Raw genomic sequence first — 10,896 nt, 5'->3', positions numbered from 1 at the left:
AAAATTGAGCTAATATTAGTATCCATTTTATAGGATTGTTCTGAAGATTAAGTTAATAAATGTAGAGCACTTTGAATAATGCCTTGTGTATAATAAGCATTTTTATTATTGTTATTATGCATGTGTTTTTATCTTGGTTACGCAAATGGGAGTATACCATGAATATTGTTCTGCAAGCTTATTTCACCTAATGAACACACCAAGGGTAACTTTCAATGTTAATGCACCCTCATTCATTGTAATGACAGCACACCGTTCCACACTATGGTTGTAAGAGTTGGACTTGTTTTTAAATCCAGAGTACAAGAAACTATAGAGTACATGATAGCATGCCACAGAATATGTCCCAAGATGACAGTCTTGGGGTGTGGGGGATGACACATCACAACTGGCGTTTGCTTTTGTCAGTGCTGAGCTCCTCAAGGGCAGGACTGACTTCCTTCTATGCTCAGAGAGCTGGTGTTTGCACCGTCTCACTCATAGAGGTTTGTCCTTCACAGTTGCTATTCTGTTTTTTTTTTTTTTTAATATTTATTTATTTATTTTATTATTTTTAAAAATAAATTTATTTATTTATTTTTTGGCTGCATTGGGTCTTCGTTGCTGTGCGTGGGCTTTTTCTAGTTGCAGTGAGCGGGGGCTACTCTTCGTTGCAGTGCACAGGCTTCTCATTGTCGTGGCTTCTCTTGTTGCAGAGCATGGGCTCTAGGCACGCAGGCTTCAATAGTTGTGGCATGTGGGCTCAGTAGTTGTGGCTTGCAGGCTCTAGAGCACAGGCTCAGTAGTTGCAGCGCACGGGTTTAGTTGCTCCGCGGCATGTGGGATCTTCCCGGGCCAGGGCTCGAACCTGTGTCCCTTGCATTGGCAGGCAGATTCTTAACCACTGCACCACCAGGGAAGCCCACAGTTGCTATTCTTATTGATCAAATCTTACAAGCGTGCCTCTCCAAACATGGTTTTCCAGCAGGCCCTTGGAAAGGAAGTCATCTCCTTCCCGCCCCTTCCCATGACCTGGAGTGGAAAGGACTGAGCCCTCAGGGAAACACTATGTATAACCTGGCAGGAAAGGAGCCTCTGAGAGCACATGAGTGATGTGAGGATAAAATATATAAATTTTATTGTGAGCGTGTGTGCATGTGTGTGTGTGTGTGTGTGTGTGTGTGTGGTCTTGATGCCATGACTTCTTCCCTTCCTCTCCACCCCTACTGACTCTCCCATGACTTTCTGCTCATCTTATGTTGCAGAACCAGAGTATAAAGAAAATGAATAGTCAAAACTGGTATCTAGAATGAAAATACAACATAGCTGTCAGGAAACCAAGAGGCATGAGAGTTAGGGAAACACCCTGCTCACAGGAAATTAGTAAAATGTCCCACTCTAAGGACCACATTTGGGAGCCTGGCTCAGCTACCTATCAGCTTCATGATTTAACCTCTCTATGCCATGGCTTCCTCATTTTTTAAAGTGACAAAGACAATAATATCTATTCTATAGAGTCACTTTGAGGATTAAATGAATTAAGTTCCTAAAATACCCCCACCAGGGTAAGCTCTGAATGTCAACTATTATTATCATTGTATCTAAATGTATTCTACTACCCCCATCTCTAAACCCCAGTTTCCTTTTGTGTCATCTCCTTAGGCTTCATCTGTTTAAAGAGAAATCACAGAAAAACTATCACAGAGGTTTAGCAGAAGAAATAATTTATCATTTTAGAAATGTTTCCCAAAGAGAGGGTCAGAGCCATTTCAAGGACCATCTGATTAGATCCCATAAAGCAGTAGGCACAGAAATCCCTCCAGATTTTAAATCAGATGGGCATTTATTCAACACATTCCTGTACAGGGTAGTTTACAAAATTAAGCTAACACAGCAAAAGGACCCAGCACTGCAGGAACTTACCCACCTAAAATGGTCATCAGAGGCAGGGCAAATGTTCAGGTGAGTGGAAAGTGTTTAACGTTCCTTGCTTTACTGAAAGTCATTGTTCACATATTCACTGAGGCCTCACGCTAATGAGAGCTGATAACTCCTGCTCATGATGTGCTTCTTGTTTTCTAGACTTTACAACATGGGACTGACTAGAATTTTATTCTCCAGACTAATGTGTCCTGTGGGGTATCTCCAAAAGAGGAGCATCAAAGGGGAATAAAAATGATGCTGGCTGTTGAGCTCTAGAAATCCAGCTGCCTTCTCCCAGCTTCTGGACACACAACAGCTTCATTGTGTATGGAGAAAAAAAATTGAACTGAAGCTTTCCTGCAAGCATTTTTGAACTTGGACCTTCAGTGCATAGATTAGCAGCCAGCTCCCAGCGAAGGCCCCCTCCTCTTCTCCCCTCTCCTTTCCATCTTTGTAAGAGAATTTAGTTCCATTTAAGTCCAGGGGACATGGCAAAAACAACACTCCAAACACCACTTCCATTTTTGGCAATGGGATCCTTCAAACAGTGAGAAATAGCCCTTCAGCTCGCAGGCCCTTTAGATTCTGTACCTTGTACACTAGTTTCCTCTGCTCACTTCAGAGGGAAGGGACGGATCTGAAGAGTTGAGGCTCATTTTCTGAGTTGTTTTTTAAGGAAAAAGATACCAGCAAAAAGAACAGTCCCTGATTCTTAACACTGGAAGGATGTTAGCTAGCCACCAATCAACTCCCCGTTTTGCAGATGAGGAAACCGAAGCCAAAGAGGTTAACAACCCGAGCAGCACTTTGAGAGGTAGCCCCAGGACAAGCCATCTTAGGACACCAGAGACACTGAAAGCCATGCCCTCATTTCCCCATTTACTTGCATTATTAACGTGGTATTAACACTTACTGATAAATTGTTATATACTGAGTCCTGTGCTCAGGAGAAGGAAGCAAAACTCTACCCTGCAGGAGTTTATAGTGATTAGTTCATTTTCTTTTCTTTGAATTCACTTCATCTCTCATATTTCTCATTCTTGTCAATGAAATAATAAACCATTCTTTTTGTCCCTTTGGTTCAAATTTTTAGAGTCATAGACATGTCTCGTGTTCACTCCTTTTTGATACACCAAATGCTATTAATTATTCATGTAAATATTCCATCTTTCTCTCAACAGACATTTATCATCCCCTACCATGAGCCAACCACTGTCCCTTTCCACTGGGGTACATTCTTTTTCTCTCTGTTCCTTCTGCTATCACCTCAATCCCAGGCTTTATCAACTTCCAATTGACCAGTATTTACAAGAACTACCTGGCTGCCTCCAGGCCAACCTCTCTGTCTGCAACAGGTCAAGTCTGATGAATTTTCCTTGAACAGTCACTGGTCACATCGTGCTTCTGCTCCTCAGCCTGCAGTTGCTTGCTTCCTATTACCAATCAATTTGGGTCCAAATTCTTCCCCCTGGTTTTCAAATTTTCCTGCAATCACTTTATCTACCCAAATTTATTTCCCCTTTATTCCCACCTAACTATTCTTTACTTTAACTGGTGAAATTTCACTCATCCTTCAAGGCCTGGGGTCAGGTTTCATCTACTCTCTGAAAAGTTCCTCTTCCCCAGCATCACAGTAGTCACTCCCTCTTAGACCTCCCTGGGCACTCACCTCTAGTACAAGACTGCTCAGATTGCTGTACGGTTATTTGTTCATCGGCTATCTCCTTACCTGGACTCTGAGCTTTTGGAACACAGAGACCATCCTTTTGATGTCCTATTCCAATGTCCAGCAGAGCATAGGTGCTCAATAAATGTCCTGCATGGAGTGAATGAATAGCTCCTAGCACAGCACTGAGTTCTCTGCAGGTGCTCAATGAAGACTTGCTGAGCACCTGAAGGTAACCTGACATCAGAGCTCAACATCCAGTGATGCAGGCAAGGATGTAAATAGCAATTGTGACACAAAACTATGCTCATAAAAGCATTGTTGCTAAAGGGAAACTTCCCTTTTTGGGTAACCTAGGCCAAAGAGACTCAAATCCAAGCAGCACTTTGAAAGTTATCCCCAGGGCAAACTGTCCTAGAACACCAGAGAGTTCTCCTTTCAAAGGGAAGCTTCCCTTTTGACACATGATTTTAAAGAATTAGAAAGAAGGGAGTCTGAACTCACTCGTAAATGCTAAGGAATAGAAATATTATATTTCCGAGGGAAACAATCTCCCTTCACCAAGCCTAAGGAAGACATATCTAATCTGGAATTAATACATTTTAAGAAAAAATTAAAACAGTATAGTTAGCAACATGAGACACATGGGAGCTATGATAACCAGGATGAAAATAGATGTGATCTTTTTTATTGAACCACTTTAATTACCATTTATTTATTCAAGAGGATGTTTATTCAAGAGGATGTTATCCCCATGCCTTTACTACAAGAACGGCCCTCTTACTGTTTTCTTTAAATACTTTCCTTAAATACCTAAGCATTTAAAATTGTCAATGACTTGTTTGCTATTTGTCAGCTCATAGAGCATTTTCTCAAATTTTAGAAGAATGATTGGGTCAGAAAATTGAACATATTAGGATGATATCATAGATGATACCAGCCATTAAAAATACACTTCTCATGATATGCAGAAAACTGGAGCAATTTCACTGGAAAATATAATTTGGCCTTCTGGAATTAGCTCTTGTTACAGACATTATCAAATACATATTATGGACAAGATGCTGTGCAGAAAACCAAGCTGTACCTGAGCAACTCCTTGCTCTCAAGTTTACCAAATACAGGAGGAGGATTTGAGTTGGGAAGTTCATCACTCAACACCCTTCATGTGTCTACAGAAATTGAAAGGTCTTTCCATTACCAGGCTCATTGTTTAGACACGCCACATGTCTGTGTGTAACTAATGACTCTGAGAAGGCTGTGAGAAGGAGGCTCTCAGTGAGGATGTCTCTGTTTCATTGGGGCTGCTGAATCGATCTGCTCCCAGCATCTGACCCTGCGTACTGGGCAGCACCTACTACTACTTCACATTTTGTCCTAAATGCACTGGCCCATTTTTGATCCCAGGAACCAAGTTCACTGGGTCTCCTTTGGGTTTAGAACCATATTGTCTACAAAATAACTGCAACATCTACAGTTAATGAAATGCATATTGAGAAACAGTCTCAAGAATTAAAGAACTGAAGTTTCACAAAAACATTTTTCATTCTAAATGCACTGGAGAATAAAAAAAAAGCTTCCCAGGACCTCTGGCATTCCTCCAGGAAAGGACTACCACACCACAGAGGAATTGGACTTTTGCCTAGTGGCCTTTGGATGGCCTGAAATTTATATATTTTTTCAAATAGATGCCCTGCATGGTGACCTGGCAGCAGGAGCATTTTCCCAGTCTATGATTCAGAAGCCATGTGATACTCATATTCCTCTGCAAGGGTCCATATATTCTACACCCTAGTGAGCCTGATCCTGAAGACCAACGCTTGAGGATTTCTCCCACTTGAGCCTCTCTTTGCCAATGGCAGAGCTATCCCACTCTTAGCAGCAGGCCCTTGCCCTGAAGATACAAAATTCCCTTTGGTTCTGTTAAATTAATTTTAACAGATGTTATCTATGTGCCAATAATTGTGTTTAGCCACTGGAAGTTAAACAAAAGAAGAAGATCTGGTCCCTGATCTTGAAGAGCTTATAGACAATTACTATACAATATAATGTCTTAACCAAACAACACAGACCAGGTTGGGGTGGGGGGCATTGGAATTCAGAAGAGAGCATCATAGCCCAACATGGGGGCTTGGGAAATGCTTCTTGGAGAAGATGACATATAAGATGATATTCTTAAAGGAAGAATTAGGGGGTGTCAATCATAAAAAGGGAAGGGTGTTCTTGGCAGAGGAAACAGTATAAGCAGAAGTACAGAATCATAAAGAGAATGGGCTATACACATAGTTAGGCACTAGTTAAGTAGTTATAAAAGAACTACAAGGTGGAAGGTGGGGACAGAGGTGATACAAGGGAGAGTAGATTTATAGAAGATAGATAGGATACAGAGAACCTTGGGTGACATGCTAAAGAGTTTGGACTTTATTCAGTACATAAGGGATACCCATTGGTGAGTTTTGTTTTGCTTATGTAGGGAGTTGTTTGGGTGGATAGTATTTTTTAAATTTACCTTTTAATGTTTTATTATCAATAAAATTAGCATTCATTTTATTAAAAAAAAAAAAAAAACTAGGAACAACAAGCCCAAATAGCCAAAGCAATCTTGAAAAAAAAAAATTAAAATGTTGGAGATTTCACACTTCTTGATTTCAAAACTTAATACAAAGCTACAGTAATCAAAACAGTGTGGTACTGGCATAAAAACAGACATATAGATCAATGGGATGGAATGGAGAGCCAGCAATAAACCCTCACATATATGGTCAAATGAAAAGCTGTAGAGACCATTCAATGAAGAAAGGACAGTATTTTCAGCAAATGGTGATGGGAAAAACTAGATAGTCACATACAAAAGAATTAAGTTGGACACTTACCCTACCCTATAAAACAAAAATTAACTCAAAATGAACCAAAGATTTAAACATAAGAACTAAAACTATAAAACTCTTAGAAGAAAACATAGGGGAAAGTTTCGTGACATTGGATTTGGCAATGATTTCTTGAATATGACACAAAAGCATAGGCAATAAAAGAAAAAATGGCTAAATTGTACTACATCAAAATTTAAAACTTTTGTGCATCAAAGGACACTGTCAACAGAGTAAAAAGGCAACCCATGGAACTGGAGAAATTTTTGCAAATTATATAGCTGATAAGAGGTTTATATATAAATATATAAAGAAATCCTACAATTCAACAACATAAAAACAAACAACCAAATTAAAAAATGGGTAAACTGAGTTGAATAGACATTTCTCCAAAAAGATATACAAATGGTCAATAAACACATAAAAGGAGGCTCAACATCACTAATCATTAGGGAAATGCAAATCAAAACCACAGTGAGATACAACTTCATACCCAGTAGGATGGCTATTACCAAAACAAAAAAAACAAGCAAACAAATGAAGAAATCAGAAAATGACAAGTGTTGGTGAGGATACAGAGAAGTTAGAATCCTTGTGCACTGCTGCTGGGAATGTGAAAAACAGTATGGCAGTTCCTCAAAAGATTAAAAACAGAATTACTGTATCATCCAGCAGTTCCACTTCTGGGTATATCTCCAAAGGAATTGAAAGCAGAGACTCAAACAAATTTGTACCCTCATGTTCATAGCAGCATTGCTTACAACAGCCAGAAGATAGAAGCAACCCAAATGTCCATCAACAAATAAATGGATAAAAAAAATGCTCCATACGCAATATAATGGAATATTATTTAGCCTTTAAAAAAGGAAATTCTGATATATGCTACAACATGGCTGAAACTTGAAGATATTATGCTGAGTGAACTAAGGCATTCACAAAAGGACAAATACTGTATGATTTCACTGATGTGAAATATTGAGAGTAGTCAGTCAAATTCATAGAGATGGAAAGTAGAATGGTGGTTGCCAGGAGGTGGGCAGAGGGAGAAATGGGGAGTTAGTGTTGAAAGGATATGGAGTCTCAGTTTGGGAAGATGAAAAAAATTTGGAGATGGATGAGGGTAACAGTATGACAACAATGTAAATGTATTTAATGCTACTGAACTGCTACTTAAAATGATTAATATAGTAAATTTTATGTTATTTAAATTTTACCACAGAAAAACCCCTAAGAACCCAGAAAGCAAGAAAGTTACTCATAAGCTTACACAATATTCCCAATCTCCAGTACCAATTATATATAACACTCTGGAGTAGTGAATGGGAGAATACATGATGTGGTTTGATTTGTGTTTGAGGTAGTTTCCTCCAACTATAGAAAGAAGGATGGCTTTAAGCAGGACAAAATGAAAGGCAGAGAGATTGGTTAGGTAGTGATAGAAATAAGGCAAAAGATAAGGAAGGCCTGAACTGGGGAAGTGATAGATCACTGCTATAGAGGAACAGACATTATTAGAAATATATTTAAGACCTGAAATGAGCAAGATTTGATGAGTGACCAGTGATGAGGATGGAGAGGAAGACATCCAATTTCAGAAATTTCAGAAATTTAGTGAATAGGGCACCATTTCAGAAATTTAGTGAATAGGGCATCATTACTTAAGACTACATACACAGTAAAAAACAGAAAGTATAATTTAATTAATTTAAATTAAATTTAAATAACTTAACTAAAATGCAATATAATTTAATTAAATAATTTAAATAATTTATCTAAAATGTAATATAATGTAAAATTTTTAATAATTTAACTAAAATGTAATATAATTTAATTAGAACTTTAAAAATTTAATTAAAAATTTAATCATTGGGAATGTGATTGTAGTGTTTGTATTTTGTTAACTTGGTTAAAATAACTATTTCCCAGAACTCTCTTCCCTGCATGTTTCTGTTTAGGGTGGACCATAGGGACATTTTGCGTGAGCTTTGGAAGGTGGAAGGGAAGCAGAAGCCATAAGTTTGGATGCGCAAAAGGTTGGTGCAGGAGCAGGAGGCACCGATGGAGCTCATGCACTTTGTCTCTTACCTGGGGGCTCAGGAGGAGTTGGCACACTTTGTCATGGTGTTAAATATTTACCTGAATGAGGAGTCAAAAAAGTTGAAGGAAGATCCAGGAGGAGGTAGAGCAGCTGCAGGACTGGATGCTGCCCTGAGCCGAGGAGATGAGGGGCCCATAAAAGAGCCTGAGATGCGTATGACCCCAGGAAAAGAGGCTGAGGAAATGCAGACTCTCAAGACACTGGGAATGACTGCAATAAAATTGGGTCTGGCTGAGCGGGAGAAATTTGGTAAGTCAGAATTGAAAGAGACAGGAACATGGCCAGTGCCTTCAAAAGAAACATTTAAAGAGGAGAAGCAAGATGTGAATTTTTACGAGGTCTGTGTCACCAGAGCACAGTCATTCTACTAGCACTTCCTTCTTTATTATTTTTTAATCTATTTTATTGAAGTATAGTTGATTTATAATGTGTTAATTTCTGCTGTACAGCAAAGTGATTCAATTATACATATGTGTGTGTATATATAGGTATATATATATATATACATTCTTTTTCATATTCTTTTCCATTATGGTTTATCACAGGATATTGAATATAGTTCCCTGTGCTATACAGTAGGACCTTGTTGTTATCCATTCTACATATAATAGTTTGCATCTGCTGATCCTAAACTCCCACTCCATCCCTCCCCCGGCCCTTTGCAACCACAAGATTGTTTTCTATGTCTGAGTCTGTTTCTCTTTCATAGATAAGCTCATTTGTGTCATATTTTAGATTCCACATATAAGTGATATGATATGGTATTTGTCTTTCTCTTTCTGACTTACTTCACTTAAGATAATCTCTAGGTCCATCCATGTTTCTGCAAATGGCATTATTTCATTCTTTTATGGCTGAGTAGTATTCCGTTGTGTGTGTGTGTGTGTGTGTGTGTGTGTGTGTGTGTGTGTGTGTGTATACCACCACTTCTTTATCCATTCATCTGTCAGTGGACATTTAGGTTGTTTCCATGTCTTGGCTATTGTAAATAGTGCTGCAATGAACATTGTAGCATCCCCTTCTTTAAATAGCTGTTTAACTTGGGGACAATGCAGAGGTTAGATACAGGAGAAATGGCTGTGCGGCTCCTTCCTTCCACAGGAGTGGAAAGGACCGTGCTGGATGAGAGGTAGGAGCCCCAGGAAGCTGCCTGGTGTCTTCCATTTATCTGATGAAGTACTAGGCACAGTCATTGAGAAAGGAAGTCGAGGGCTGTGTAGAGAGTTTGAAGGGAGAAGTAAAGTTTGGGAACAGTCCCCCGAGGGTGGGAAAATTTTATTTAAAGAAGTGCAGACTTCATGCAGCACCGTTATATGAATGCCCTTTCATATGTGATTTACAATGTGAAGGGAGCATTTCTCTTATGATCAGCTTAACAATATTGGGCATGTTTGACCACATCCAGACCAGTTCCTGGATCCAAAATTTATCATGAGTGGTTTTCTTTTCCAGTAACCATGGATAATGAAAGAACAAGAAAGAATTTCCCTGATCTCTAGCAGCTCTGAGAGCATCCTTTTAAATTCCTAATTCTCTGAACACTCACACAGAAGAGCTAAACAGACCTGCATTGATTCACAGTATTGACTCCCACCATATTTTACCAAAGTATTACTTGCAGATTTCTGTTTATTTCACTTGTTCCGGGAGACCTGCAACCATCCCTGCTGAAGTGCCAGATGAGTAACTTCGTATGTCTACTCCTTCACAAACTCAGTTTCCTCCTGATAAAAGAAAACATAAAAAATATAATTTGGGGGGCTTCCCTGGTGGCGCAGTGGTTGAGAATCTGCCTGCCAAATCAGGGGACACGGGTTCGAGCCCTGGTCTGGGAAGATCCCACATGTCACAGAGCAACTGGGCCCGTGAGCCACAACTACTGAGCCTGCGCGTCTGGAGCCTGTGCTCCACAACAAGAGAGGCCGCGATAGTGAGAGGCCCGCGCACAGTGATGAAGAGTAGCCCCCGCTCGCCGCAACTAGAGAAAGCCCTCGCACAGAAACGAAGACGAAACAGAGCCAAAAATAAATAAATAAATAAATAAATTTATTTTTTAAAAAATTATATATATATATATATATATATATATATATATATATATATATAATTTGGAATGTGATGGGAAACTGAAATCAAAAGTCTATTTGCAGATTTCCCCTGTTGGGTTATAATATCTAGAACAATTCTAAAGAAATTATTTCTGCTAAATACACACACACAGCACAGGTTAAGAGTTCTTTGGTAACCCAACTGTGAAATGGAGTTTTTATGGGTATTTTCACTGTTGAACCAAAAAAGATCAAACTAAGTTTATTCTGTGTGAACTCAGGTGTACATATATTTTGAAGCGTACAATCAGAGAA

General features: G+C 39.1%; 1 long non-coding RNA gene across 1 annotated transcript; it reads right to left on the bottom strand.

Annotated features, from left to right (window-relative positions):
* Positions 1-506: 506 nt before the first annotated feature.
* On the bottom strand, positions 507-10,611 carry LOC309623667. Its single transcript, XR_014241445.1, has 2 exons — positions 9,600-10,611; positions 507-9,554 (listed from the first exon to the last, which is right to left on the bottom strand). It is a non-coding gene; the product is annotated as an uncharacterized lncRNA (long non-coding RNA).
* Between the last annotated feature and the right edge of the window lie 285 nt (positions 10,612-10,896).

This window comes from Balaenoptera borealis (assembly GCF_965194805.1).
Source record: "Balaenoptera borealis genome assembly, chromosome: 1".
Classification (NCBI taxonomy): Eukaryota; Metazoa; Chordata; class Mammalia; order Artiodactyla; family Balaenopteridae; genus Balaenoptera; species Balaenoptera borealis.
This window is presented reverse-complemented; position numbering and strand designations above follow the sequence as displayed.